This window comes from Lithobates pipiens, unplaced genomic scaffold (genome assembly GCF_037356315.1).
Source record: "Lithobates pipiens isolate NorthernLeopardFrog02 unplaced genomic scaffold, aLitPip1_a1.2 Scaffold_3, whole genome shotgun sequence".
NCBI lineage: Eukaryota > Metazoa > Chordata > Amphibia > Anura > Ranidae > Lithobates > Lithobates pipiens.
Window position 1 is genome coordinate 32,483,713 of NW_027507790.1, and position 21,495 is coordinate 32,505,207.

General features: G+C 42.5%; 1 protein-coding gene across 1 annotated transcript in view; it reads right to left on the reverse strand.

The window, feature by feature from the left end:
• The window catches only part of SLC7A4 (solute carrier family 7 member 4), a 42,030-nt gene extending 35,588 nt beyond the window's left edge, over positions 1-6,442 (reverse strand). Inside the window, exon 1 of the mRNA XM_077461422.1 lies at positions 6,285-6,442. The gene's annotated coding sequence lies outside the window, so the exon portion shown is untranslated. The remainder of the gene's footprint in view (positions 1-6,284) is intronic.
• Positions 6,443-21,495: the final 15,053 nt, after the last annotated feature.

Here is a 21,495-nt window from a genome sequence, read left to right on the forward strand (position 1 = left end):
AGGGATCAAGAGGGGATGGCCAGAAACCAACGGCCATCCCCTCATCCCGGATCGCTCCTGAAGCGAAACGGACCACCGCAGCCAGCGGGAGGGGGTCCGATTGGACACCCCACCCGCTGGAAGGCAAGCACGTGCCCGTCTGTGCCATTGTGCCGACGTATATCTACATGCGGCGGTCCTTAAGTGGTTAAAGATGATGCACAAGAAAGCCTGCAAACAGTTTGCTGAAGACAAGTTTACTAAGGACATGGATTACTGGAACCATGTCCTGTGGTCTGATGAGACCAAGATAAATTTATTTGCTTCAGATGGTGTCAAGCGTGTGTGGCAGCAACCAGGTGATGGTACAAAGACAAGTTTGCCTTCCCTATTGTCAAGCATGGTGGTGGGAGTGTCATGGTCTGGGGCTGCATGCCGGCACTGGGGAGCTACAGTTCATTGAGGGAACCCTGTAATTGTCAACATGTATTGTGACATACTGCAGCAGAGCATGAGGCCCTCCCTTCAGAGACTGGGCCGCAGGGCAGTATTCCAACATGATAATGACCCCAAACACACCGCCAAGACGACCACTGCCTTGCTAAAGAAGCTAAGGATAAAGGTGATGGACAGGCCAAGTATATCTACAGACCTAAACCCTATTGAGCATCTGTGGGGCATCCTCAAACAGAAGGTGGAGGAGCGCAAGGTTTCTAACATCCACCAGCTCTGTGACGTCATCATGGAGGAGTGGAAGAGGACTTCAGTGGCAACCTGTGAAGCTCTGGTGAAGTCCATGCCCAAGAGGATTATGGAAGTGCTGGAAAATAATGACGGCCACACAAACTATTGACATAATTTGAACCATTTATTCCTTACTATCTTTTTTTTTTTACATTCTGTCAAAGTAGTTCAGCATCACCATAGGGACTACTTCTCTGGGGAAGTGATCAGGGATTGTTTCTCTTTCTTTACACAGTTATTGCTTAGAACCAGTGATAATCACTGTCATAAGCAATAACTGTCATGAATGGCTTTCCATTTATGAAAAAGGCCGCCGCCGGCTGGGGGAGAAAATAAATAAAGAAAAATAAAATAAAAAAGGGGACCAGGGTTATGGCTGCATAACTCTGGTAAACCACTTCAAAGCTGTAACATATATATACATATTGTGGTCTTGAAGTGGAGGTGCAGGGACAAACATGAAGCCCAGCAAAGCACACTGGCTGCTAAAGGCATCCAATATGTCCCCACACTGCTTCCAGGCATACCTGTCTTTAAAGCGGAACTCCACCCAAAATGGGAAGTTCACCTTTGGGAACATGTTAAATGTTCTACCGGATATTAGGGTGTAACATCTTCTTAGTGCTGCAGTCACCGCCTGCTGCCCCTCCCCCTCTCCCTGTGGCAGCAGTACGGTGAGAAGTTTCCCATACTAGCTGTCAGTTTTTGAAAGCAGCACATCTGTGCAGGGCACTGCCCACACGTCTGCATCATTCATACACACATCTCTGAATAAACTACAAGTCCCAACATCCTTAGCAGCTGTCAGCTTGTAGTTCTCAATGAACTACCATGGTGCTGTGGAGCGCTGTGGTAGTTCATGGAGTCTTCCTGTCAGCGAGTATCGGCTTCCCCGTACTGGATGTGTGGGCCCACAGATACACTGACAGAAGGCAGGAGATCTGCATGCCATCAGCGATCTCCTGATTTCTGGTGCAATGCTTTACAAGGTCCTACTACAGTAAAAAATAAATGCACATTTTTTTTTACCTGGAAAAAGATTGTATTTATTATTTTTTGTACAAACGTTATCCTTACAATCCCACTTCCGTTTGGATTGCATTGCCTAGTCAAGTGGAAGTTCTCTCCCCCTCCCTTTCTGCAGTCTGAGACACGTCGCAGGTCCCAGAAGACTGATGGACCATTCAGGAGGCGTAGCAGGACTCACACATACAGTGGGGATCAAAAGTTTGGGCACCCCAGGTAAAAATGTGTATTAATGTGCATAACGAAGCCAAGGAAAGATGGAAAAATCTCCAAATGGCATCAAATTACAGATTAGACATTCTTATAATATGTCAAAAAAAGTTAGATTTTATTTCCATCATTTACACTTTCAAAATTACAGAAAACAAAAAAATGGCGTCTGCAAAAGTTTGGGCACCCTGCAGAATTTATAGCATGCACTGCCCCCTTTGCAAAGCTGAGACCTGCCAGTGTCATGGATTGTTCTCAATCATCGTATGGGAAGACCAGGTGATGTCAATCTCAAAGGTTTTAAATGGCCAGACTCATCTGACCTTGCCCCAACAATCAGCACCATGGGTTCTTCTCAGCAGTTGTCTAGAAAACTAAAACTGAAAATAGTTGACGCTCACAAAGCTGGAGAAGGCTATAAGAAGATAGCAAAGCGTTTTCAGATGTCAATATCCTCTGTTCGGAATATAATTAAGAAATGGCAGTCATCAGGAACAGTGGAAGTTAAAGCAAGATTTGGAAACCCAAGAAAAATATCAGACAGAACAGCTCGCAGGATTGTGAGAAAAGCAATTCAAAACCCACGTTTGACTGCACGATCCCTCCAGAAAGATCTGGCAGACACTGGAGTTGTGGTACACTATTCCACTATAGGAGATACTTGTACAAATATGGTCTTCATGGAAGAGTCATCAGAAGAAAACCTCTTCTACGTCCTCACCACAAAAATCAGCATTTGAACTTTGCAAATGAACATATAGACAAGCCTGAGGCATTTTGGAAACAAGTTCTGTGGACCGATGAGGTTAAAATATAACTTTTTGGCCGGAATGAGAAAAGGTACGTTTGGAGAAGAAAGGGCACAGAATTTAATGAAAAGAACCCCCTGTCCAACTGTTATGCATGGGGGTGGATCAATCATGCTTTGGGGTTGTATTGCAGCCAGTGGTGGCACAGGGAACATTTCACAAGTAGAAGGAAAAATGGATTCAATAAAATTTCAGCAAATTTTGGATGGTAACTTGATGCCATCTGTGAAAAAGCTGAAGTTAAAGAGAGGATGGCTTCTACAAATGGATAATGATCCTAAACACACCTCAAAATCCACGGGGGATTACATCAAGAGGCGTAAACTGAAGGTTTTGCCATGACCTTCACAATCTCCTGACCTCAACATTATTGAAAATCTATGGATAGACCTTAAAAGAGCAGTGCGTGACAGACAGCCCAGAAATCTCAAAGAACTGGAACACTTTTATAAGGAAGAATGGGCAAAGATACCTCAAACAAGAATTGAAAGACTCTAGGCTGGCTACAAAAAGCGTTTACAAGCTGTGATACTTGCCAAAGGGGGCAGTACAAGATATTAACTCTGCAGGGTGCCCAAACTTTTGCAGACACCATTTTTTTGTTTTCTGTAGTTTTGAAAGTGTAAATGATGTAAATAAAATCTAACTTTTTTTGACATATTATAAGAATGTCTAATCTGTAATTTGATGCCATTTGGAGATTTTTCCATCTTTCCTTGGCTTCGTTATGCACATTAATACACATTTTTACCTGGGGTGCCCAAACATTCGATCCCCACTGTATGCAGTGGGCACCCAGCTGTGAAGCCACAAGCTGTCACAGCCGGGTGCCCAGTTAGGGCTAGTTTACACTTGCTTCAAAACATGGCTTTGGACACGCTTTGCTCTCTGAACGCCAGTAAAAACCCCTTTCACTAAATAAAATGGTTAGCTTACAGTCCCATGTACACCTTGCTTTTGCTTGGAGCTTCAATGAGGCTTTGGTGGGGCTTCACCATAGACTTCTATGGAGACTTTAAAGACGATTTGAAGTACCACTAAAACTACAAGGTGTAAACAGGACTGTAAGCTAACAATTTTATGACAGGAGCTTTGACTTGCATTTGGAGAGCTTTACCAAAGTCTTGTTTTGAACTAAGTGTAAACTAGCCATTAATGTGTGTTGAAGCCGAAGCAAGTGTAAATTAGCCCTTAAAAAGGGGTTGTAAACCCTCCTGGTTTTTTCACCTTCATGCATTCTATGCATGAAGGTGAAAACCCTTCTGTAGTGCTGCAGCCCCCCCAGCCCCCCGTTTTACTCACCCAAATGCTGTCATCCTCCATCCAGGAATGAGCACACCAGATCTAGCGGGTGTCTCATGTTCCGATTGAATAGATTGATTGCTCTGCTATCATTGGTTCTCGCTGCGGTCAATCAAATCCAATGACGTGGGGCCGAGTCCTGCATTCTGTGTGAATGAACACACAAGCATGGGTATCCACCAAAGAGCGCTTCTCCAACATGGACACTCAATGCGGGGGAGGAGCCACCAGCGCCGCTGAAGGACTTCAGAAGAGGAGGACCGGGGCCACTCTGTGCAAAATCAACTGCACAACTGAGGCAAGTAAGTTTTTTTTTTTTATTATTATTAAAATAACAAACAAAGGTTTACAACCCCTTTAAAGGTGCCAGGGAGAGAAGAGGAAGAGAATGGATGGCTCGAATGAGTAGATCACTGGATCGTGGAATGGGTGGGTGTGTGTTTATTACAAGTCAGCAGGTACAGTTTTTTGTAGCTGCTGACTTTCAAACACAAAAACAAAACCGGAGCTTCACTTTAAAATTTCCCATTGCTATATACCAGGGATATGCAATTAGCGGACCACCAGCTGTTGCAAAACTACAAATCCCATCATGCCTCTGGGTCTGGGTGTCATGCTTGTGGCTGTCAGAGCCTTGCTATGCCTCATGGGAATTGTAGTTCTACAACAGCTGGAGGTCCGCTAATTGCATATCCCTGCTATATACTGTATGCTCCAACTTGGAGACTCTGAAATATAAAAGTTAGAACCATGCTTTACAACAGCACCTTCCACCTTCCACATGTTTTTTCAAATGCTGTGCAACTAAACCCTCTGATGTAAACGGTTAGCCATTAGTTTTTTCTGCAGGTTATCTGGTAAGTGTGCTGGGAAAACCTGTTTGTTTTTGCAGTGCTCTTCCATGTATACTTTACTAAAGGCTACGTATATGAAATAATAAACCGTAGCATACCATGGTGAGGAGTTTACTGTAAATGTTTCCAGCAGTACTAATGATAAACACTAAAGACACTGACAATAGGAGCATAGAACAAGATTTACCACACATAACTAAGCATGTCATATCACACATGCATGAAAAACACACATTAACATTTATTCTGTAATCACCACTACACAAGAAGTTGTAGTTTCTGGTGTTCTTAGAATGCCTGTTGCTACTACTAGATGTAGTAATATTAGAATGTATGCATGTAGCAAAGTGTTTACAACTCACTCCTGGATAAAAGGATATGCCTGCTTATATAGTACAGAAAGCCAGCACAGCATCATGGCCCTGGGCCTTGGAAATGGCACATTTCATGTTCTATAGGCACTAAATAGAAGCATGTGAAGAAATAGCAATGCAATATAGCAATGCTTAGACCTTGATGAGAGGAAGCATTAAAGCTGCCATCTCCCATGCTGTATGTTATACAGCACCCACACAGGCAGCAGCCTGCCAGAAGAACAGATGCTACTTGATAAGGGAGGCAGACACAAGCATTCATTAATTATTAAGCACTCAAGTAGCAAGCCATCAGATATGGAAACTCAAAGTAACACATACACCTAGAGGCTGTGGTCTATACACATCCACTGATGGGATGAGGACTATGTCCACAATGATGGGATGAGGACTAATCTACACACACACACACACACACACACACACACAATGATGGGGATGAGGACTATGTACACACATACAATGATGGGGATGAGGACTAATCTACACACACACACACACACACACACAATGATGGGGATGAGGACTATGTACACACATACAATGATGGGGATGAGGACTATGTACACACACACACAATGATGGCGATGAGGACTATGTACACACACACAATGATGGCGATGAGGACTATGTACACACACACAATGATGGCGATGAGGACTATGTACACACACACAATGATGGCGATGAGGACTATGTACACACATACAATGATGGGGATGAGGACTATGTACACACATACAATGATGGCGATGAGGACTATGTACACACATACAATGATGGCGATGAGGACTATGTACACACATACAATGATGGGTGGGGACAGCGCATATATCATGGTTAGGCTCTATGAACACACACTAATCTCCCCTTGCCTGGCCATGTAAGATGTCCTAATGTGATAATGACACAGACAGACATAAGATGGAGATCACCAGTCCTGCCTCCCCCAGCAGAGCCCCCCCTGCCTGCCTTGTACTGCGCACCTGTTCCTGGTGTCATCATAGGAGCGGCTGTGGTCATCTCCTGTCCCCAGAGTAGGATGCGATCACCTGTGTCAGCTGGATGGAAGGCTTTCCTGGTGTAAGTAGAGCAGCCGGGGGCGGGGCCATGCTCACAGACCCTGGAATCTTTAAAGTGACAGCCCTATCCTTCGTGTGCTGACTCTACTTACACAATGACGTACTGCTCTGGATTTAACCCTTTCCACTACTAGGTCATATGCTCTCTGCTCTTGTGTTCAATATCACATTGTTGGGAAAGATTTGTCTTGTGCTTATATTGTTGTATTTAATGGTTCTGATGTGCTGTCTCTCATATTTTTTATTTATTTATTTTTTCTCTTAGATCTAAGGCTGATCATAATAAAAATACTGATCATATTAAAATACTGATAATAAAAATGCTTATCATGTTAAATTAGTGATTATAATAAAAATATTGATCATAATAAAATACTGTTCATTATCAAAATACAGATCATATTAAAATATTGATCTTAATAAAAAACACTGATCATATTAATCTAGTGATTATCATAAAAATACTGATCAGAATTAAACTTATATTGTATAAAAAATACTAATCATAATACAATACTGATCATAAAAAAAAATACTGATCATAACAAAATATTGATCATATTAAAAATACCAATCATAATAAAATACTGGTCATAACAAAAATACCAATCATAGTAAAATACTGATCAAGATAAAAATACTGATCATATTAAAGTAGTGATAATAAAAAAAATACTGATCATAATAATATACTAATCACATTAAAAATACTGATCAGAATAAAATACTGATTATATTAAAAATACTAATCATAACATAATACTGGTCATAAAAAAAATACTGATCATAGTAAAATATTGATCATAATAAAAATACTGATCATAATAAAATATTAATCATATTAAAAATGCTGATCATAATAAAATATTGATCATATTAAAAATACTTATAGTAATAAAATGCTGATAGTAATAAAAATACTGGTCATAATAAAATATTGTTTATATTAAAAGATAATACAATATTGATCATAAAAATTACTGATCATAATAAAAACCATAAGAAAATAAAGTAACATAATAACATAACATAATAAATTACATTATAAAATACAAAGCATAATAAAAATACTAAATATACTGGCAGAAGGATCCTGCATAAAAAGAACGGACCGTAAAGTGCATGTGTTTATATGGTTACATTTGTTCTTGTCTTCTTCCAGCTCTGTTTGTATTCCCAGAATATTGTGTTTATGTATTCAGATTAAATCTTCTTGGAGCCCTTTTCTTGCACTTTTCTTTTTGCTTGCTCTTGAGAGAGCAGTGTTCTGGTAGTGTAGTAATATCTTGTTTCTGCTGATATTATGGACCCAATTGTTAATCTAATTGACAAAGCTCTCCTTTTAGTTATGTTGAGGAGAAGAAGGAAAAATAATTAATGCCGCGTACACACGATTGGAATTCTCGTCGGAGAAAGCTCTGATGGTTTTCCCAACGGAATTGTGCTTAAGCTGTCTTGCCTACACACGGTCACACCAAGTTCAGATCATTTAGAAAGCGATGACGTACAACACGTACGACGGGACTAGAAAAAGGAAGTTCAATAGCCAGTAGCCAATAGCTAATAGCTTCCGTTTCGTAGTTGAATCTGAGCATGCGTGATTTTTGGCGTGTCGGAATTGCATATGTAGCACTGACCCCCGAAGGAGCTGTTGGTTTTTTGTTGGGCTTACCGTTACCTCACCTGCTCACTGTGTCCGTCTTAGGAGTCCTGTTGTAAAGTGGATTAAAGAATATGGCTCCGACACTTAGTCCTTTTTCCAACGATTTATTTGAAAGAAACATGACATTTTGCAATAGAGGGATAGAGGGTTAAAGGGAGTTCAGGTACCTTGTAATTGCGGGTTAGAGGTATTTCCTTGATCCAGAGGACAAACAGCTTCCACAGGCTGGATCTGGCAACCATCGGATAGGCCTCTCTCACTGACCTAGCAGCCGGTGAGATGCGCGAACAAAGTCTCTGCCACAGACTTGTCAATTCAACAAAATTGTTGTGCAATCCTCTGCCACAGGAAAGCACAACCAGCAACTTGTTGAGAAATTAAAGAGTTGTCACACAGTACCAGTTTCTTTCAGCGGATCTGGCGATACTGTCTGATAGGTGACACGGGATGCGTCCTCCAACTGAGTCTCCAGGCTCTTCCAGAGGTACCAGCCTTGTTGCTCGGTCCTTTCCTGAAAAAGTCCTCCCCTGGATCCTCCAGTCGATTGGCTTCTCCCTGCAGGCAAGACAGCACAGGACCACCCCTGGATCAGTGGGCCCCAAGACTTTAGGGCCCACTCTTTCAGTTACAAAGCCTCGGGCCAGCCGACCCCGAGACATAAAGAAAGGCAGCACACACCTCAGGAGGGCCATGAGGTCGGAATAACGAACCCCAAAAATATGGCGCCTGTACCTTAAGTACCCTTACCCAGAATGCACAGCAGGTGAATCACTCCCACTGGGCTATTTCTGACAAAAAGGGGTAATCAATGCATTCAGCCTGTTGCATTTCCAACAACACTTACCAGTGGTGACAGCGACACCCACGGCCAAGTGGAAACTAGCACAACCCAGCTGAACTGGTACAGAAACCAGAACTTTGACATAATTAGTCTGAGCCAAACTGCAGCTTCAGACAAACTTAAATTTACAAAAACAATAGCGTCTGCTCATTAACCGCAGGGCGCTACATACTCCCCCCTCTGCACTAGACGATGTCCCCATCGTCCGAAAAAAAAATAAAGACTCTCAGTCCTCAGAGTCTAGTACCTGAACCCCAAAATTTTGGATAGGAAGGGGAAAAGGGTAAGGCAACAACATATAGTGTAATTAACAGTTTCAAACATAGAAAAATTACAGCAACATAACTCCCAACACCTATCTATCTAGGCCACCCACTCTCTAGCAGCTTGATGGTAGATCCAGTTGAATCCTGAAACAAAACACATAGAGAGAACAACAACATACAAATCAGTATACACGGTAGGAAGCAAAGCCCCATTTCCATGGAAATTACACTTTCTTTCCCCTGCTTTGTCTGTAGTGATTAAGTGCAAAAGTTAAACCTCTGTTGTGCAAACTTCCACCATCTAGTGGCAGAAACATTATAACACAAGTCCTTCATGCAAGTACTGTGGCAGGTAGATAGTCTTGACCCGAAGCTTTTCTCTATGAGCCAACACTACCTGGCTATACTCCCCAAAGGTCTTGTATTTTAAAAGTTCCTCTTTCCAGAACTGACATCAACAGAACAGTCACTGTATTCGGTTACCAATAAAAATGGGGATCAGGCAAAGTTACAGCTTTCCCTTTAGCATCCATGGTTGTAATAAAGTACACAATGTTATCTTTGCCCGGCTGGCAAATGATTACTTTGCATAGATGTGTCTCTCGTAGCTCGAATGTAGAAGACATCCGGTAAACTGACCATCCATGCTGGGAGAACGCCCTGGCTTTCTGAAGGGCTTTGGCACTTTTAAATAGTCCCAAACATCTTCGGCGTTGCAACTTTCTCTGTTCCTCTTGATCTCCTGCATAACTTCTTTGGGGACGTAAGGAAACTACAGCCCATACTCTGTGGCCACCCGTTTTAGTAACCGCTGTGATCATGTGAGTCTCGGCAGAGATTGGGCGCTTCCCAATCCAGGGGGCACACATGAAATCGGTGACTTTTGCACCATAGCAAAAATGGGTAACTTTTTTGACCTGAACAAACTAGCATCCTTGAGCAAAGTCTCGCTAACAGTGACAGGTCTTTCCATTCGAGACAATGTACTCCCCGAGTTTATGGCTAGCCAGCCAGATACATTACACGCTGAGGCAACATCATCAGCATTTGCCCACAGGATCTCCTGGAACACAGTCTCAAAAAGGTCATCATCTCCAGATATATCAGAAAGAGAGTCTATTTCAGAGTCCCATAACTCCTCTGCGGGTACATATTTACATACAGTCCCTCTATATACATTTTCCCCAGATTTCTCACACGTTCCTGTTGTGGATTCCTCTGGAGTGATCTCTCTCTCCGGATCCGGTTCAGGCAATCTCTGAGGTAGGCTTCGCCACGGCCGCGGGAGGCTTTCACATATCCCACCTTCCTTTGGGCAGGTGCAGTGAAGTGGATAGTGGTAGAAGTGGCGGCTTCAGCAATGTCCACTGTTGTTCCTCCAATGGCAGTAACAGCACCATCTCCCTCGGGGAACACTCGTAGCAGGCTTTGAGAACGTAGGCCCGACCGTAGGAGTGAACGTATCGGTCTCCTCAGTGGCAATGCCCGTGGCCAATCCATCCGGTATGCACAAGGTGGCACAGTGGGTTGCTCCACAGTGAACAGGTACTCCCCGCTGTGTAGGCATCGAACAAATAGACAGGGGTTTGCGACCAGTCCCTCGCACCTGTTACACAACATGCCCAAGGCCTCGAACATCTCCTGTCGTGTACAGTACGAAACGCCCCTGCGGTTTCAGGCGAATTCCAGTGTCCGTCAACAATGTTCCAGGCAATCTGACACTTGTAGTGGTACCCCCAGAGAACATCCTGGGCCCCATAGCAGACTGCATTCCTGGCATTCGGAACATTTCAGCAACAGACAGCTCCTTCCTCTCAATGTCTCGACACAGACATGCGGTGTCTCGTGCATGTCATGGTTATGCAATAGAGTTTGTCTGCTTACCTGTTTCCATGTGGTCCCTCACCTGACTGCTTTTGTAATCCATCCTCTGGCATGACTCCACCCTAGCTCCTATCAGAGAACTCTATATTAACCTGTGCACTGCAGGCCAACCCTGCTGATCAACCATTGTGTATTCCTTTGTGTGTTAGCTTCCTGTTACCTGCCGTGTGCTCTTCTGTTGTTCTGTTACCAACTTTGGCGTGTCCTTGACTATTCCTGTTTGCCTGTGATCCTGACCTATTGGCGTGTCCCTGACTAGTCCTGTCTGCTTGTGGCCCCGACCTTGGCTTTATCCCTCACTATCCCTATCCTCCTGTTGCCTACTGTGGGTGCGAGCTGGGGGACCCTGGGGGTCGCGACCTGGAGCCAGTTGCAGCCAAGTCCATCCTCACCACTGGAGGCTCTGGTGAACACCTGCTGGCTCTTAGACTCCGCGCCCCAGGGAATCTTACGCTCTAACCTCGGTGGGATCTGTCTCCCGTCCGCAGCAGTCAGCCTTAAGGTACACAACCTTGCGGTGCACTCCTGATCCCTGCGGTGTGCATGTCACCTCGCGTCAAGGTGACCTGACAGTGCAGTAAGTAGATGGAAAGACTCCTCCTACTGGCTCCTCTGGTCAGGTAACTCCCGGGCTTTCTTTACTCCACCCACAGCTCACGTGCCAGGCAGTGACCCACAATTAACCCCTTGTGTAAAAGTATGGCGCAGTCCAGCACCCTCTATTGCATATGTTTGCAGTGAATAGTTTCCTTGAGTTGCAAGAGGTAACGGCAAATCCCGGACGAGCGCCCACATGTAGCACTGACCCCCGAAGGAGGTGCTGGTTTTTGTTGGGCTTACCGTAACCTTACCTGCTTACTGTGTCCATCTTAGGGGTCCCGTTGTAAAGCGCATTAAAGAAATTGGTCCGACACTTAGTCCCTTTTCCAAACGATTTATTTGAAAGAAACATGAAGTTTTGCAATAGAGGGATAGAGGGTTAAGGGGAGTTCAGGTACCTTGTAATTGCGGGTTAGAGGTATTTCCTTTATCCAGAGGACAAACAGCTTCCACAGACTGGATCTAGCAACCACCGGATAGGCCTCTCTCACTGACCTAGCAGCCGGTGAGATGCTCGAACAAAGTCTCTGCCACAGACTTGTCAATTCAACTAAATCGTTGTGCAATCCTCTGCCACGGGAAAGCACAACCAGCAACTTGTTGAGAAATTAAAGAGTTGTCACACAGTACCAGTTTCTTTCAGCAGATCTGGCGATACTGTGTGATAGGTGACCCGGGATGCGTCCTCCAACTGAGTCTCCACATACACACAATTGGAATTTCCGATAGAAAGTTCTTCCTTCTGGAAAATTGAGAACATGCTATACATTTTTGGCTGGCGGAAATTCGGACAGCTAAATTCCAATGGAGCATACACACGGTCACATTTTCCGATGAAAAGCTCTCATCGGTCTTTTTCTGGCCGGAATTCCGATCATGAGTATGCGGCATGAGAAGAAAATATAGCAATGCAATGCTACTGGACACATCCTCTGTCACAGCATCTCACACAGGGATACTTAGCCACTAGGTATGGAGATCTATGCAAGGTTCTTTGGCTAGGTTCACACTTGTGTAGGTGGTGCAGCTCATGTTTGCGTGGACACAGCAGCCCATTCGAATGGGCTGCTGTACATGTGGAAAATGTGGGGAAATAGTCCCCTACCTTTTTTAAAACGTGGCTGCACAGAACCACATGTTCCTGTGGCATTCTGTGGTTTCACACACATGAAATTTTTCCAATGCATGAAGGTGCAATTAGGAATTAATGTTAAATCTGTTAAAGAGCAGCACATTTTGCCTGGGGATTGGGAATGTGTGTGATAATGCACTGTTCCCGACCCACACAAGTGTGAACCTAGCCTTCAAGGTAACTCGAATGTCCATCACCACCTTTGACATGGTTCTGGAGATTCTGCAGCCAAGGCTCTCCCAGATGGATACCAAAATTGGGAGGAGCATGTTAGCAGAGGAGCTACTCTTAAGCCGCGTACACACGGGCGGATTGTATGGCCTACTTAGTCCGTCATACAATCCGACGGACAGTCCGTCATACTTTCGAATGAACGGACTTGACCACACACGGATGTACAAACAGTCCGTCGAAAGCTTGCGCGATGACGTGTACAGCACGTACGACGGGACTAGAAATAGGAAGTCCAATACACAGCAATGCAACCTTCCGCCGTGTAAATCCTTTCTGAGCATGCGCCATTCTTAGTCTGTTGAACTAGCCTACTCACGAGCGGATTGTCCGCTGAAACCAAAGTATGACGGACAATATTACGGAAATTCCGAAATACTTAGTACGCCAGACTGCACGCTGAAAAAGTCCGCTGAAGCCCACACACGAGCGGACTGTCCGCTGAAATGTGTTTCGACTGACTAAGTAGGCCATACAGTCCGCCCGTGTGTAAGCGGCTTTAGTCACGCACAGATATCTTGTATATGTTATCTAGTGCTATGCATCATTCAGCTACTGCTATATTGTACACTAAAGTATATGGACAGTAGAGTTCAACATATAGTATGCTGAACTCATTCCATGGAGAATCTACAGATCCCAGCATGTGAAATACGTAAGGGTATTCACAACAGAAAACACCCTTTTCAAATGTATTGTGTGTAAATATACAATATCTCCTCCCATAGCTTCCCTCTTGTCTGAGTGCATGGGATCCTCTTTGTTCTTTGTTCCAAATTGCTGGATGTCCCTCCACTGCAGCAAAAAGTCACTCTATGACATGTGTCTTTTGGCTGCCATCTTGGATCCTACTCACCCTACTTCCTCTTCCTGTCTCAAACGTCACTTCATGAAACAAATGTTCTAATGTTTTTTGTTTTTTTTTCAAACTAAGATTTCAATTACACATACATACATACATACACAGTATGTAGCATCCTGATGTTTAGGCAGGGTTGCTAGTACATTTACCTGCCAGGTATAGTTGCCTTGGCCAATTGATAGGAGATCAATTGATTTCACCCTAATTCTGGAATTGCTGTACTTTTCTCTTCTGTCACTAGATGGCCGGGTATCTGGTAGCACTATATAAGACAAGGTCGTTACAAGGACAGATTAGGAATAGATAGGGTATCTCATCCAATGGGTAGGGATCTACTTGGGTCCCTTGGCCTGCAGGGAGAGCCTATTTATTTGGGTGAGGTTAGGTGATCGAGGTTCTATGTCATCTGGACGGCTGTCTGGGTGGACGTGTGTTGTATTGTCCCAGGCTGCTAGACCAGAGCCGGAGGCCTATCACGGGGACATCTTGCTGCTAGGCTGTCTGAGGGCCTATCCAGAAACAGGAGAACAGCGCAGGGTTGGGATTGCGGCTTGCAGTCCAACCACAAGTGACAGTTCTTCTGGTCAGAGAACCTGTCATGGTTGGAGGTAGAGGGGAAGATGTCGCCACTAAAGGACCATCCACCTTGTTACCAGGAACCATCGTGAGTAGCTGAAGCAAGAACTAGAGCAGTATTCTCACCAACTGGGGACAGCGAAGAATTGGGAAACTTCAGCAGGTGTCAAGCCAGGGACCCAGCCAGCGGAGGTGACGCTTGCAGAGCAGTCTTGTGTGCCAAGCTCGGAACCGAGCAGTCCAGTGGAGTGGCGCTTAAAGAGTATCTGTGAGTGCCAAGCTAGGAACCCAGCAGGGACACCGGGGCGAAGCTTGAGGAAGATACTCAGTGAGAGGATTGGAAAAGCTCAGGTGAGCCAGTGGCAGTGGATCAGCTTGTCTAGGTGATAGACTGGGAGCTCAGTTGAGTGTAGATCGAAAGAGGAGATTATGGAGAAAGTGAAAGTTCATTGCAACCTTTGTTAGAAACTGTTCAAGATTGTTGCCATAGGAGACGGCATGTCTACACGTGCAGATGTGGCGCCCGGCTGGATGCCTTTCCCTACATGGCTGTATACCTATAGAACTTTGGGAGTCTGCTAATTAACATTACAACTACTAAAGGGTGTCCTGGCTTTAAACCCTTTCTCCCACAGTTCCGTTTAAGAGACAATAAATCTCTTTTTCATCCAAAAAGTGTCTGGCGCCCATTAATCTATCTTACATTGCACCCACCATGCCTCGTAACACACTATACACAGAAGGATGTCAGCTGTCCTTAACTTTAGAGGTCACCATTAGGCTTAGAGAGGCCCGGGACTTGGCTACATATACAGTATATATAGATATATGAAAAATAGCCGCGCTTATGGAGGTAAATAAGAACAACAAGAGATGTATATATAAGGAAGGGGATAAGTGCTACTGCACGGAGAGGAGAAGATGCAAACAGGTTGCAGCCGCCCCTAAGTGCAAGGGCTTTTGTTAAAGTCTGTGCCTGAAAGTTGATATAGATATTTGTTGGGGGCTATTGGCGCTACCTTCAAGTGATGGTTGTACCATTAGACCTCCAGTAAGTGACCAATATCAATATGCCAAACTAGTTTAATGATACAGATCTTTCCCTATTTTTTATCTGTGTATATCTATATACATAGCTATACTGATCTTAAATATACATATATGTATATACACTAGTGGCACCAATAGTGTGCGTCCACCATACACATATAATAACTTCCACAGATGGATACAGAACTGTGCATAAGAAAACTTCAATTAAGAACCTTATCCAAGTTCAAAAAAGGGGGAGTGCAGATATACCAATAGGGAAATGAAAATTATAAAAGTGAGTATAAGTAGAAATAAATAAATAAAGATAGAGCACACAAAGCTGCAAAAACTTATAAAGTGCTATGTGAATAATTGTGATTAATTCCTCTACATATATAAATAGAAATCTTTATGTTCAATGTTTATACTAGCTCCCCCTATAAATAATATACTCAGTCAATAGTAGTGCAATGTAGACCCCATGTGAACTAATTACTATGAGTACCAACTGGTGTGAATAGAACCAAGGATTGTATAGATCAACACCACCTACATAGGTAATGCCTGTAAGAGCAGGCAGTACATATATATGTCTAAAAAACAAAAACAAAAAGTGAAAAAAATGTGTCAAAAAGACAATATTATATAACACAAAGGATATACCACAAAAAATGTATATATATATATATGTGTCCTAATAAGTGAAAATAATGAAAGCTATACTTAGGTTTACAGTGACCTTCCCATCCACATATAGCAGATAGACCAGATAATGGATAAAAAATAAAAAAAATATATAAATAGAAAAATGTAAATTTTGCAGTGAAAAAAAGTTATATAGGTTAAAGTGAAAATAGTCCACAAAAATTCTTCTGATAAACGTCCAGCAGTGTGTAAGGTTCCAACTCAGAAAAAGCAAGAAAGGTGACTTTCGTGATCATATAATTATCTTTAGTGACTTCCGTGCTTGTTTTCCCTTTTGGGTCCCCACTCACCAGATCCACGTACCCCCTAGGGGGTTGCAAGCGTATAGGTTCTACTCCGCTGTATGCTGTTGAGGGTTCCACCTGCCGGCTATGGCCTCCACACTCTGCTCCAGGGTTTGGTTTTTCATGCAGGAATTATCGCATCTGGCAAAGACCTCTTTTCCTGCATGAAAAACCAAACCCTGGAGCAGAGTGTGGAGGCCATAGCCGGCAGGTGGAACCCTCAACAGCATACAGCGGAGTAGAACCTATATGCTTGCAACCCCCTAGGGGGTACGTGGATCTGGTGAGTGGGGACCCAAAAGGGGAAACAAGCACGGAAGTCACTAAAGATAATTATATGATCACGAAAGTCACCTTTCTTGCTTTTTCTGAGTTGGAACCTTACACACTGCTGGACGTTTATCAGAAGAATTTTTGTGGACTATTTTCACTTTAACCTATATAACTTTTTTTCACTGCAAAATTTACATTTTTCTATTTATATATTTTTTATCCATTATCTGGTCTATCTGCTATATGTGGATGGGAAGGTCACTGTAAACCTAAGTATAGCTTTCATTATTTTCACTTATTAGGACACATATATATATATATATATATATATATATATATATATATATACATTTTTTGTGGTATATCCTTTGTGTTATATAATATTCTCTTTTTGACACATTTTTTTCACTTTTTGTTTTTGTTTTTTAGACATATATATGTACTGCCTGCTCTTACAGGCATTACCTATGTAGGTGGTGTTGATCTATACAATCCTTGGTTCTATTCACACCAGTTGGTACTCATAGTAATTAGTTCACATAGGGTCTACATTGCACTACTATTGACTGAGTATATTATTTATAGGGGGAGCTAGTATAAACATTGAACATAAAGATTTCTATTTATATATGTAGAGGAATTAATCACAATTATTCACATAGCACTTTATAAGTTTTTGCAGCTTTGTGTGCTCTATCTTTATTTATTTATTTCTACTTATACTCACTTTTATAATTTTCATTTCCCTATTGGTATATCTGCACACCCCCTTTTTTGAACTTGGATAAGGTTCTTAATTGAAGTTTTCTTATGCACAGTTCTGTATCCATCTGTGGAAGTTATTATATGTGTATGGTGGACGCACACTATTGGTGCCACTAGTGTATATACATATATGTATATTTAAGATCAGTATAGCTATGTATATAGATATACACAGATAAAAAATAGGGAAAGATCTGTATCATTAAACTAGTTTGGCATATTGATATTGGTCACTTACTGGAGGTCTAATAGTACAACCATCACTTGAAGGTAGCGCCAATAGCCCCCAACAAATATCTATATACAGTATATATGCATGTACATGTAAATTACTAATCTCAGATGCAGATTTTTTGATTTGTATCTTATGGTTATGAATGCAGTGCAGTTTTACTGATCTTTAAGCATAGTGTGATGGACCAATAAAAAATAGAACCACACTCAGATCCATAAAAAAAAAAGATAAAAAAAGATTTTATTTACGCAAGAGCAGTGAAAGAACTACATTAGGTTATGGGGTGTAGTGTGTTGACATAAAATTTAAGCGCTGCAACCAAGCAATAATTAAAAGTGTGCTGGCCTTGTGCTAGGTATACAGTACCTTGAAAAAGTCACTACTTTGTAGAACCACTTTTTTTCCATTCTTCTTTGCAAAATAGTTCAAGCTCTGTCAGATTGGATGGAGAGTGTCTTTTAACAGCAATTTTCAAGTCTTGCCACAGATTCTCAAATGGATTCAGATCTGGACTTTGACTGGGCCATTGTAACACATGAATATGCTTTGATCTAAAACTATTCCATTGTATCTCTGGCTGTATGTTTAGGGTTGTTGCCCTGTCTGCTGTGTTCCCCACATGGCTTCTCTCAAACTGCAAACGGGACTTCTTATGGCTTTCTTTCAACAATGGCTTTCTTCTTGCCACTCTTCCATAAAGATCAGATTTGTAAAGAGCATGACTAATAGTTTTCATGTGGACAGATTCTCCCACCTAAGCTGTGGATCTCTGCAGCTCCTCCAGAATTACCATGGGCCTCTTGGCTGCTTCTCTGATTAATTCTCTCATTGCCTGGCCTGTCAGTTTAGGTGGATGGCCGTATCTTGGTAGGTTTGCAGTTGTGCCATACTCTTTCCATTTTTGGATGATGGATTGAACAGTGCTTCATGAAATGTTCAAAGCAGGTTATATTTTTTTTTTATAACCTAACCCTGCTTTAAACTTCTCCACAACTTTATTCCTGACCTGTGTGGTTCGTTCCTTGGACTTCATGATGCTGTGTGTTTACTAAGGTTCTCTAACAAATTTCTGAGGGCTTTACAGAAAAGCTGTATTTATACTGAGATTAAATTAGGTTGAGGTAAATTAGGTGACATCTGAGGACAATTGGTTCCACTAGATTTTAGTTAGGGGTATCGGAGTAAAGGGGGCTGAATACAAATGCATGTCACACTTTAGATATTTGTAAAACATTTTGAAAACCATTTATCATTTTCCTTCCACTTCACAATATGTGCCACTTTGTGTTGGTCTATCAAATAAAAATCCAATAAAATACAGTTACGTTTTTGGTTGTAACATGAAAAAACTTGGAGAATTTCAACAGGTAGAAATACTTTTTTAAGGCACTGTAAGTTAATAAATCACATAAGAGACACAATAAAAGTGCATTAAACATATGATGAACTCATCCTAAAATTGACATATCTGTATATATGAAGTCCATATAAATGTGCAAACACTGTGCAATTTTTTTTATAGAAAAATAAATATATAATGTGCAAAAAGGTGCTCAGATTTACTAAACATTAGTAGTTCCTCTTTCTTTGTCATGAAGGAATGATGATAACGTGCACCACTGAAGAAAAATTGCTCCCACAAGGAATAACCAAACAATTACACGTGCTCCTTACCAGCTGCTCTGATCCCACTAGGAGATCACTAAACGCCTTGCTGCATAGCAGCCATATATACCACAAGCTTGCATGCAAAGATACTACAATCTCCTAAGCCAGAATAGAATCCATGGAGGAAGATAAAGTACAGAGGAAAATCCACATAGTGTAGTATTTCACCAAGGTTAAAATTATAATATCACATTTACAATTTTTAATGAATTTCACAGCATGTGTTACAAACAACCAGCAGGTCTAAGTGATCAGGCCAACTTGGGGAATAATTTCACATGTGAGGCATTTTGGCTCACAAACACGGATTAATGCTGGGTACACACATGAAGTTCTTTTTCATTCAACCAAGTGATCTGGTTTTCCAGCATGCTCGTTCAACAGAAGCCATTTGTGAAGCCAGTTCCTGCCAAACTGATAATTTTTGGACGATTTTAAGCCCATGTGTACCTAACTTTAACCTTCTATCAATTCCAACACAACTGGTGCTTACTACTGATTGAGTGTTGAGCACCAGTCAAACACCTTCACACCTGATGAACAGGCATGACTCCTGTAGCATTAACCCCTGACGGAGCTGTTGGTTTTTTGTTGGGCTTACCGTTACCTCACCTGCTCACTGTGTCCGTCTTAGGGGTCCCGTTGTAAAGTGGATTAAAGAATGTTAGCTCCAACACTTAGTCCTTTTTCCAAAGATTTATTTGAAAGAACATGAAGTTTTGCAATAGAGGGATAGAGGGTTAGGGGGATTCAGGTACCTTGTAATTGCGGGTTAGAGGTATTTCCTTGATCCAGAGGACAAACAGCTTCCACAGGCTGGATCTGGCAACCATCGGATAGGCCTCTCACCTAGCAGACGGTAAGATGCTCGAACAAAGTCTCTGCTACAGACTTGTCAATTCAACGGAATCTTTGTGCAATCCTCTGCCACAGGAAAGCACAACCAGCAACTTGTAAAGTTAAGGAGCTGTCACACAGTACCAGTTTCTTTCAGCCGATCCGGCGATACTGTGTGATAGGTGATCCGGGATGCGTCCTACAACTGAGTCTCCAGGCTCTTCCAGAGATACCAGCCTTGTTGCTCGGTCCTCTCCTAAAAAAGTCCTCCCCTGGATCCTCCAGTGGCTTAGCTTCTCCCCGCAGGCAAGACAGCATAGGACCACCCCTGGATTGGTAGGCCCCAAGACTTTTGGGTCCACCCTTTCAGTTGCAAAGCCTCGGGCCAGCCGGCCCCGAGACATAGAGAAAGGCAGCATAAAACTCGGGCCAGGAGGGCCATGAGGTCGGGATAACGAACCCCAAAAATATGGCGCCTGTACCTTAAGTACGCTTACCCAGAATGCACAGTGGGTGAACCACTCCCATCGGGCTATTTCTGAGTAAAAGGGGTACCCAATGCATTCAGCCTGTTGCATTTCCAACACTTACCAGTGGTGACAGCGACACCTATGGCCAAGTGGAACTAGCACAACCCAGCTGAACTGGTACAGAAACCAGAACTTTGACATAATTAGTCTGAGCCAAACTGCAGCTTCAGACAAACTTAAATTTACAAAAATAATAGCATCTGTATTGAAAATACCAGCGCTACACTCCTTTTTCATGTTCAATGATCAACTACAATATCCCTGCCAGTCCCCCACCCCTCCATAATTAGAACCTCTAACCCTAATCACCTTTCTGGCCAATCAGCACCAGCCAACCTTCTTCCACCCCCGGTGAGTAGACACCACCCTGACCATCCATTCAATCAAAATAATGAGTAGCTGTGACACTAAACATCTCTTTGCTGAATAAGGCACTCATTTGAACAATTTTATCTGTCACTGGAATGCTGTCATACAGGTCCTAGACAGAATGCAGTGGGATAGTATCCCTTTCTTAAAAGTGTAAAGCCTGAAGCTTTTTGTGGAATGAAGGGTTTGGAAATCTACTTTGGATATTGCAGCCTAAAATTTCCTTATAAGTGTACCACCCTCCTAGTTAGGTGCTACTAGGTATAGGTAAATTTAATTTTTTTGGGGGGCTTCACTGTAACCAGTGAAGCTGGGTTGATTGTTACAGACTGTTCTAGGTTCTGCAGCTACAGGCTTTCCTA